The sequence below is a fragment of the Lentinula edodes genome (genome assembly GCF_021015755.1).
Source record: "Lentinula edodes strain Le(Bin) 0899 ss11 chromosome Unknown C8R40scaffold_2, whole genome shotgun sequence".
Classification (NCBI taxonomy): domain Eukaryota; kingdom Fungi; phylum Basidiomycota; class Agaricomycetes; order Agaricales; family Omphalotaceae; genus Lentinula; species Lentinula edodes.
The window spans coordinates 1,037,840-1,048,865 of NW_025764308.1; positions in this window are offsets into that span (position 1 = coordinate 1,037,840).

Genomic DNA, 11,026 nt, shown 5'->3' on the forward strand with positions numbered 1-11,026 from the left:
ACATAATCCGGTCTGCGAGAAACAACGATGTAATACTGTACAGTTTAGGAACAAGGAAGGTGGCGGAAGCCAATAGAAGGAGAAGATGGGTCAGGTGGATCAGTAATCGATGGATCAGTAATCGATGGGGGTTTGACAGTGATGGGATGATGTATCGTACAAGTAAAGGCGTCGAGACGGTGAGAAAAGGAAAATGATAGGGGCTGCGTACTTTATGACATTACCCCCCTCCTTATGACCATTGCCCTCGATGGTCAAGGCTTTGCCGCTGTTGGGTGTTTTTTATGAAAGGCCCGAACAATTTTTGGTGCTCGACTGAGGTTGGCTGCGGGTTCCCAAGAGTTGTGCCCTGCGTCGTAACCTTTCCACTTAACCAAATATTCCAACTTCTTCCATCGAACCCGGCTGTCTAAGATCTCCTCTACTTCGTATTCCGGTTCGTCTTCATCCTCTAAGTATACCGGCTCTGGTGGTGTTGGTATTTCGCCATTAATGGAGTTACCTTTCCAGGGGTATAGTTTATCAACATGGAAGACGGGATGGAGGCGATCTAGGGATAGGGGGAGGTCAAGGCGGTAGTCTAAAGGGCCAATTTTCTCCAGAATGCGATAAGGGCCAAGCTGTCGATCTCCTAACTTTTCACTGGAAAGCTGAAGGTTAATGTCCTCTGCACTGAGCCAGACTAGGTCTCCAACTTTAAATTGATGAGCTTTCCGCTTCCCGCGTTCGTATCCCTCCTTCTGTTGTTTCTTTCCTAGGTGTAAGGCAGCTCCGGCATCTTGTCGCGCTTCTCGGAGAATCCGTATACGGTCATCCACAGCTGGAATACCGCTGCGTTGGCCCACTGGGATATTGAACAGGGGAAGATAGCCGTAGGTTAGCTCGAACGGGGACATGCCTAGCGCAGAATGAGTCCGTGAGTTAATCACAAACTCCGCCATGGGAAGGTGCTCTGCCCAGTCGTCTTGTCGTCGTCCTACATAGAGGCGGATGTATTTCTCTACTTCCTGATTTGCTCGTTCGGTTTGGCCATTAGACTGAGGACGGTATCCGGAGGTTAGATCTGATTTAATTCCTAGCCTAGCGAGAAGGGATCGCATGAGTTTAGCTGCAAACTGGGGTCCGCGGTCAGATTTAAAGTGAAGAGGAAGACCATGGAGACGGAAGATCTCTCGGTAGTAAATATCGGCAACGCCTTCGGCTGTGATGGAGCTGGTGCAAGGAATGGCGTGAATTTGTTTTCCATACAGGTCTGTGCAAACCAAGACAGCATCGTAGCCTTGGGAGTTAGGTAGCTGTGTTATCAGGTCAACCCCTACTTCTTCCCATAGACCGGATGGTACATCTAATGGTTGAGTTACGGCCCGTGGGTGTCGCTGGATCTTCTTACGGGCACAAACCTCGCATCCCTCAACGTATTTTTCCACAAAAGAGCGCAACGTAGGCCACCAGAAATGGGTACTGACCAAGTCAAGCGTCCCGTGTAGTCCGGGGTGTCCTGCAGTTGGATGGTCGTGGCATTGACGGAGTACCTCAGTGCGTAGGTCGTCGTTTGCTGGTACGTATACTCGACCTCGGTAGTAGACCAACCCATTGTCTTCTTCCCATTCGGCTATCCCATTGGCCAAGCGCTGTAGTCCGTGCTCTTTGACTGTTTTGAGACCCTCCAATACCTGTGCTTCCCGTTCTGAGGCTTTCCGGATACGATCCTCTAAGGGGTTCTGTAGGATCGAAGCTGCAATTTTTACGAAGTGGCCAGGTTTAAGGACTGTCTGTTGTCGGTTATCATCGCTGTCCGATACATGATGAACTGCCATGCGGGAGAGAGCATCAGCTTGGGTGTTTACTCTGCCAGGGCGGTGGATCATATGAAAGTCAAACCGTGACAGATAGAGGGCCCATCGGGCTTGTCGGCGGGTGAGGTCTTGTGCAGTGCACCAGAATTCGAGGTTCGAATGGTCCGTAATGATGTCGAATGGTTGAGGGAGTCCTTCTAGAAAGTTCCTCCAATCCTTCAGTGCTTCAATGATGGCAAGCATCTCTCGATCGTAGATTTCGTAGTTTCGTTCCGCTGGCTGCATGGATGCCGATCTGAAGGCTACCGGATGCCATTGGCCATCGTCTTGCTTCTGCATAAGGGCGCCTCCCGTGGCAAAGCCTGATGCGTCTACCTCGATTCGAGTAGGCCTGTCTGGTGTCCATAGAGCAAGGATCGGTGCGGAGATGAAGGCTTCTCGAAGGGTATCAAATGCTTTCTGTCGAGTGTCGGTCCAGGTAAAGCTGGTGTCTTTCTTCGTCAGGTCGTTCAGAGGTCGTGCTATTTTGGCAAAATTCCGGATAAAGCGTCGGTAGAAGTTTGCAAATCCCAAGAACCCTCGTAGTTCCCGAAGGTTAGTAGGGACTGGCCAGTCACGAACAGCCGCTACTTTTACCGGATCCATTCTCACCTCCCCTTCTGAGATGATGAGTCCGAGGTATTCAATCTGTTGTTGTTCAAATTCGCATTTTTCGGGTCGTAGGTAGAGGTCGTGCTTTTCTAACCGGGTTAATACTTCCCGTACCATTCGTCGGTGTTCCTCGAGATCGTTACTGAAGATAAGGATGTCATCTAGATAGACTGCCACCTTGCCGGCTGCAATGAGATCAGCAAATATAGCATTCATAAGTGCTTGGAACGTGGCAGGGGAATTTGTGAGACCAAAGAACATGACCTTAGGCTCGAACAAGCCTCGGGTTGTTGCAAACGCGCCTTTCCATTCATGCCCCTTCTTAATCCGTATGTTATTGTAACCCCAGCGGACATCAAACTTCGTGAAGTATCTGGCTCCCTGAAGTCGGCTAATGATGTCAGCAACTAATGGGAGAGGGTATCGGTTCTTCACAGTGTACTCGTTCAGTTTCCGGTAGTCTTGTACGAAACGGAGTTTCCCATCCTTCTTCTTTACGAAGAAGACCGGTGATGAGATTGGTGATTTTGAGGGGACGATATAGCCTTTCCGTAGGTTTTCTTCTAGGAAACGATCCAACTCCTCCTGCTCGTTTAGGGACATGGGATAAATCTTGGTACGCATGGTTGCCGGTGCTCCAGGTACGAGATCAATTGCATGGTCCCAAGGTTGGTGGGCAGGTAATCGTTCGGAGGCGGATTCTGAGAAAACCTTCTTGAAATCACGATACTGCTCAGGGACCATTTCTTCGAAGGTTTTAACGGGTTTGTCTCGGTTGGCTTCCTCTGCTAGCTGCTGGGAGTAAGTGAATCCTGCGGCGCACCAGACTTCCTCCGTCTGTTCCTCTAGAATTCCTGCTTTTACCCATGCCCGGCGAGTTTTATGATTGGCTCGAATTCGGTGTATTGGTGGTTCTTCCACCGCTGCTGATTCACTCGGTTCAAGGGTCGCTTCTAGTGGCACCTCAATGTGGGGGTTTTCTGCGGGAGGTTCCAGTTCCGGGAGTTCGAGGATCGGGGTTTCTGTGTGAGTGGCGGCTAGATGAGAGTACAAGATCTCCTCGTCTGGGACTTCTTCTATCGTTACTCGAGGAGGCTTTACTGAAAGTCGTCCTTTCTCCCAATCAATCTCCGGATTTACCTTCCGTAGCCAGGGGAGTCCAAGGATGATGTCTTCACCTCCTAGGTTGGTGATCAGGAAGTCCATCCATCGCTCTTGATTATCCACTGTGAGTGCTAGACGTGCAAAATGGGTTATCCGTCCAGCTCGGTTAGGTGTTCCATCGATATTAAAAATGTCGATTGGTTTATGGAGGGGTGCACATCTTACATGGTTCCGGGTGACAAAGTCTTGGTTTAAAAACAGGGCGGTAGCTCCACAGTCTACCATGGCTGCAGTTGTTATACTGTGATTCCTTCCTCTTAGTCTCGCATGAATTCGGAAATGTGGGGAAGTAGAGTTTAATTCCCGGATCGACGATATTGTACATGATGGGTGCGAGTCATACGAGGAAGTAGCGAACATAACAAACTGATTACGGGGTACTCTCGGTGCAGCCGAAGCGGGTACCCTCTTTAAAAACCCTGTTGAAAGCCAGAGGACGAGGAGGACATAGCGTTAGCACGATCAAGTAATTCCCTTATTTGACCAATCTGATTGGAAAAGTCCTGGTTAGGGGGGCTCGGAGTAGCAGCTATGGGTGCAGGAGCAGATGTTGGGGTCGAGGACGCGATTTGGACGGATTCGTTTGGGAATAGGGAGAATGGCGCGGGTCCCGTAGCGGATATCTGTTGGCGTCGAGGTTGCTGGCGTCGGCCTCGGTCTCGTCCGAGTCCCATGAATTTGTCTTGGCAGACTGCTTCCAGATGTCCTCGACGTCCACAGTAGCGGCAGGTGGTTTCTCGGTGTGGGCAGTTTTGCTTGACATGACCTTGGGCACCGCAGCCGAAGCATCGTCCTCGCATGCGAGCTAGGAATGCTTCCCTAGTATTCCCATTACTGGTGTGGGTTGCATCAATGTCCATAGCATGGGGGTCAGCAGGGGTAGTATGAGCGGTATGCGTGGGAGGGTATCCAGAGTTCCGGCCAGTCATGGTGGGATCGTGCAGGTAGACATCCACCGATATGGCCCGTTTGATTGCCTCCTTCAGAGTCGGAGCAATTCCTTGGGCAATGTTTACGGTGATGAGGTGTTGTCGGATCTCTGGGAGTAATGCAGTGAAGAAACGTTCCCGCAAGTCAATATCAGACATTTCAGTCCGATCTCCGATATCCTTGAACTTCTGAGCGAATTCCGCAACTGTCTGTCCTTTACTTTGCCTGAGATTCTTGATCTCGCTACGGGCTTCCATACCTGGGTCCATTGGTTCAAACCGTTGGCTAAATTCCTTCAGAAACGCCTCCCAATTTCCTCCGAAAGGGGGATTTTCCGCATTGAAATGTAGCAGATGGGGAGTTGCCCAATCTCCGGCACTTTCTGTGAAGAAACCCAAGGCGGACTTGATGAGTTTTACTTGGCTTTTGGCGAGATCCGGTTGTTCTGACGCCCAATTCTGGAACTGAGCCATGAAGCGACGGGCTTCAGCGCCATCTTTACCCTTGAAAACCTCGGGTTTGTTCATGCTTGACTTAGAGGATGAGCGTTCCTCCATAGCTGTAGCAAGGTTAGCTACTTGTCTGATGAGCTGAGCCATGAGATCCTCCGCAGAGGTGTTTGGGGCAGGCGGGATAGGAGTCGACATGATGGGAGTAGGCAATCGGGGCTGGGGAATCGGCAGGAAGGTTATATTGCTCACAGTGAGTGGCTCTCGGATTGAGTTCGAAAGGGCGTTGGGGCAAGGTTGAGACTGGCAATCGCGCCAAGTATCGTCGTTGTTATGGGCGTGAGCTTGGTCTCTGGGGTCAAGTGCGTGCGGGAGTGCGGAGCAGTCTATACTGTCAACAGGTGTTTCAGAGTCGGGCGGAACTGGGGAAGACGTGGTGTCTATAGACCCTGCAAGGACAACCTTATCGGTAGGCTGTCAGTGCAGTAATGGATCTTGACCTAATGTCACGAAGCGGCAGAGGCGGAGTGACTAACGGAGCGGGAAAGCGGAGCGACTAAGCAGAACGGTGAGGCGGAGCAACTGGACAAGGTAACAAGGCGGAGCGACTAAGCAGAACGGCGGCAGGCTGGTCCCAGATAATGACAGAGATATATTGAGTATCGTAGTCATAGGTAATAATAAGTAAGCACATACCTGGTCCCAGATAATGACAGAGAGGTCAAGATAAGGGACCAGGCTGTGGAGGGTTGGCTATATATACATAATCCGGTCTGCGAGAAACAACGATGTAATACTGTACAGTTTAGGAACAAGGAAGGTGGCGGAAGCCAATAGAAGGAGAAGATGGATCAGGTGGATCAGTAATCGATGGATCAGTAATCGATGGGGGTTTGACAGTGATGGGATGATGTATCGTACAAGTAAAGGCGTCGAGACGGTGAGAAAAGGAAAATGATAGGGGCTGCGTACTTTATGACAGTGCCGGAGATTGGGCAACTCCCCATCTGCTACATTTCAATGTGGAAAATCCCCCTTTCGGAGGAAATTGGGAGGCGTTTTTGAAGGAATTTAGCCAACGGTTTGAACCAATGGACCCAGGTATGGAAGCCCGTAGCGAGATCAAGAATCTCAGGCAAAGTAAAGGACAGACAGTTGCGGAATTCGCTCAGAAGTTCAAGGATATCGGAGATCGGACTGAAATGTCTGATATTGACTTGCGGGAACGTTTCTTCACTGCATTACTCCCAGAGATCCGACAACACCTCATCACCGTAAACATTGCCCAAGGAATTGCTCCGACTCTGAAGGAGGCAATCAAACGGGCCATATCGGTGGATGTCTACCTGCACGATCCCACCATGACTGGCCGGAACTCTGGATACCCTCCCACGCATACCGCTCATACTACCCCTGCTGACCCCCACGCTATGGACATTGATGCAACCCACACCAGTAATGGGAATACTAGGGAAGCATTCCTAGCTCGCATGCGAGGACGATGCTTCGGCTGCGGTGCCCAAGGTCATGTCAAGCAAAACTGCCCACACCGAGAAACCACTTGCCGCTACTGTGGACGTCGAGGACATCTGGAAGCAGTCTGCCAAGACAAATTCATGGGACTCGGACGAGACCGAGGCCGACGCCAGCAACCTCGACGCCAACAGATATCCGCTACGGGACCCGCGCCATTCTCCCTATTCCCAAACGAATCCGTCCAAATCGCGTCCTCGACCCCAACATCTGCTCCTGCACCCATAGCTGCTACTCCGAGCCCCCCTAACCAGGACTTTTCCAATCAGATTGGTCAAATAAGGGAATTACTTGATCGTGCTAACGCTATGTCCTCCTCGTCCTCTGGCTTTCAACAGGGTTTTTAAAGAGGGTACCCGCTTCGGCTGCACCGAGAGTACCCCGTAATCAGTTTGTTATGTTCGCTACTTCCTCGTATGACTCGCACCCATCATGTACAATATCGTCGATCCGGGAATTAAACTCTACTTCCCCACATTTCCGAATTCATGCGAGACTAAGAGGAAGGAATCACAGTATAACAACTGCAGCCATGGTAGACTGTGGAGCTACCGCCCTGTTTTTAAACCAAGACTTTGTCACCCGGAACCATGTAAGATGTGCACCCCTCCATAAACCAATCGACATTTTTAATATCGATGGAACACCTAACCGAGCTGGACGGATAACCCATTTTGCACGTCTAGCACTCACAGTGGATAATCAAGAGCGATGGATGGACTTTCTGATCACCAACCTAGGAGGTGAAGACATCATCCTTGGACTCCCCTGGCTACGGAAGGTAAATCCGGAGATTGATTGGGAGAAAGGACGACTTTCAGTAAAGCCTCCTCGAGTAACGATAGAAGAAGTCCCAGACGAGGAGATCTTGTACTCTTATCTAGCCGCCACTCATACAGAAACCCCGATCCTCGAACTCCCGGAACTGGAACCTCCCGCAGAAAACCCCCACATTGGGGTGCCACTAGAAGCGACCCTTGAACCGAGTGAATCAGCAGCGGTGGAAGAACCACCAATACACCGAATTCGAGCCAATCATAAAACTCGCCGGGCATGGGTAAAAGCAGGAATTCTAGAGGAACAGACGGAGGAAGTCTGGTGCGCCGCAGGATTCACTTACTCCCAGCAGCTAGCAGAGGAAGCCAACCGAGACAAACCCGTTAAAACCTTCGAAGAAATGATCCCTGAGCAGTATCGTGATTTCAAGAAGGTTTTCTCAGAATCTGCCTCCGAACGATTACCTGCCCACCAACCTTGGGACCATGCGATTGATCTCATACCTGGAGCACCGGCAACCATGCGTACCAAGATTTATCCCATGTCCCTAAACGAGCAGGAGGAGTTGGATCGTTTCCTAGAAGAAAACCTACGGAAAGGCTATATCGTCCCCTCAAAATCACCAATCTCATCACCGGTCTTCTTCGTAAAGAAGAAGGATGGGAAACTCCGTTTCGTACAAGACTACCGGAAACTGAACGAGTACACTGTGAAGAACCGATACCCTCTCCCATTAGTTGCTGACATCATTAGCCGACTTCAGGGAGCCAGATATTTCACGAAGTTTGATGTCCGCTGGGGTTACAATAACATACGGATTAAGAAGGGGCATGAATGGAAAGGCGCGTTCGCAACAACCCGAGGCTTGTTCGAGCCTAAGGTCATGTTCTTTGGTCTCACAAATTCCCCTGCCACGTTCCAAGCACTTATGAATGCTATATTTGCTGATCTCATTGCAGCCGGCAAGGTGGCAGTCTACCTAGATGACATCCTTATCTTCAGTAACGATCTCGAGGAACACCGACGAATGGTACGGGAAGTATTGACCCGGTTAGAAAAGCATGACCTCTACCTACGACCAGAAAAATGCGAATTTGAACAACAACAGATTGAATACCTCGGACTCATCATCTCAGAAGGGGAGGTGAGAATGGATCCGGTAAAAGTAGCGGCTGTTCGTGACTGGCCGGTCCCTACTAACCTTCGGGAACTACGAGGGTTCTTGGGATTTGCAAACTTCTACCGACGCTTTATCCGGAATTTTGCCAAAATAGCACGACCTCTGAACGACCTGACGAAGAAAGACACCAGCTTTACCTGGACCGACACTCGACAGAAAGCATTTGATACCCTTCGAGAAGCCTTCATCTCCGCACCGATCCTTGCTCTATGGACACCAGACAGGCCTACTCGAATCGAGGTAGACGCATCAGGCTTTGCCACGGGAGGCGCCCTTATGCAGAAGCAAGACGATGGCCAATGGCATCCGGTAGCCTTCAGATCGGCATCCATGCAGCCAGCGGAACGGAACTACGAAATCTACGATCGAGAAATGCTTGCTATCATTGAAGCACTGAAGGATTGGAGGAACTTTCTAGAAGGACTCCCTCAACCATTCGACATCATTACGGACCATTCGAACCTCGAATTCTGGCGCACTGCACAAGACCTCACCCGCCGACAAGCCCGATGGGCCCTCTATCTGTCACGGTTTGACTTTCATATGATCCACCGCCCTGGCAGAGTAAACACCCAAGCTGATGCTCTCTCCCGCATGGCAGTTCATCATGTATCGGACAGCGATGATAACCGACAACAGACAGTCCTTAAACCTGGCCACTTCGTAAAAATTGCAGCTTCGATCCTACAGAACCCCTTAGAGGATCGTATCCGGAAAGCCTCAGAACGGGAGGCACAGGTATTGGAGGGTCTCAAAACAGTCAAAGAGCACGGACTACAGCGCTTGGCCAATGGGATAGCCGAATGGGAAGAAGACAATGGGTTGGTCTACTACCGAGGTCGAGTATACGTACCAGCAAACGACGACCTACGCACTGAGGTACTCCGTCAATGCCACGACCATCCAACTGCAGGACACCCCGGACTACACGGGACACTCGACTTGGTCAGTACCCATTTCTGGTGGCCTACGTTGCGCTCTTTTGTGGAAAAATACGTTGAGGGATGCGAGGTTTGTGCCCGTAAGAAGATCCAGCGACACCCACGGGCCGTAACTCAACCATTAGATGTACCATCCGGTCTATGGGAAGAAGTAGGGGTTGACCTGATAACACAGCTACCTAACTCCCAAGGCTACGATGCTGTCTTGGTTTGCACAGACCTGTATGGAAAACAAATTCACGCCATTCCTTGCACCAGCTCCATCACAGCCGAAGGCGTTGCCGATATTTACTACCGAGAGATCTTCCGTCTCCATGGTCTTCCTCTTCACTTTAAATCTGACCGCGGACCCCAGTTTGCAGCTAAACTCATGCGATCCCTTCTCGCTAGGCTAGGAATTAAATCAGATCTAACCTCCGGATACCGTCCTCAGTCTAATGGCCAAACCGAACGAGCAAATCAGGAAGTAGAGAAATACATCCGCCTCTATGTAGGACGACGACAAGACGACTGGGCAGAGCACCTTCCCATGGCGGAGTTTGTGATTAACTCACGGACTCATTCTGCGCTAGGCATGTCCCCGTTCGAGCTAACCTACGGCTATCTTCCCCTGTTCAATATCCCAGTGGGCCAACGCAGCGGTATTCCAGCTGTGGATGACCGTATACGGATTCTCCGAGAAGCGCGACAAGATGCCGGAGCTGCCTTACACCTAGGAAAGAAACAACAGAAGGAGGGATACGAACGCGGGAAGCGGAAAGCTCATCAATTTAAAGTTGGAGACCTAGTCTGGCTCAGTGCAGAGGACATTAACCTTCAGCTTTCCAGTGAAAAGTTAGGAGATCGACAGCTTGGCCCTTATCGCATTCTGGAGAAAATTGGCCCTTTAGACTACCGCCTTGACCTCCCCCTATCCCTAGATCGCCTCCATCCCGTCTTCCATGTTGATAAACTATACCCCTGGAAAGGTAACTCCATTAATGGCGAAATACCAACACCACCAGAGCCGGTATACTTAGAGGATGAAGACGAACCGGAATACGAAGTAGAGGAGATCTTAGACAGCCGGGTTCGATGGAAGAAGTTGGAATATTTGGTTAAGTGGAAAGGTTACGACGCAGGGCACAACTCTTGGGAACCCGCAGCCAACCTCAGTCGAGCACCAAAAATTGTTCGGGCCTTTCATAAAAAACACCCAACAGCGGCAAAGCCTTGACCATCGAGGGCAATGGTCATAAGGAGGGGGGTAATGTCATAAAGTACGCAGCCCCTATCATTTTCCTTTTCTCACCGTCTCGACGCCTTTACTTGTACGATACATCATCCCATCACTGTCAAACCCCCATCGATTACTGATCCATCGATTACTGGTCCACCTGACCCATCTTCTCCTTCTATTGGCTTCCGCCACCTTCCTTGTTCCTAAACTGTACAGTATTACATCGTTGTTTCTCGCAGACCGGATTATGTATATATAGCCAACCCTCCACAGCCTGGTCCCTTATCTTGACCTCTCTGTCATTATCTGGGACCAGGTATGTGCTTACTTATTATTACCTATGACTACGATACTCAATATATCTCTGTCATTATCTGGGACCAGCC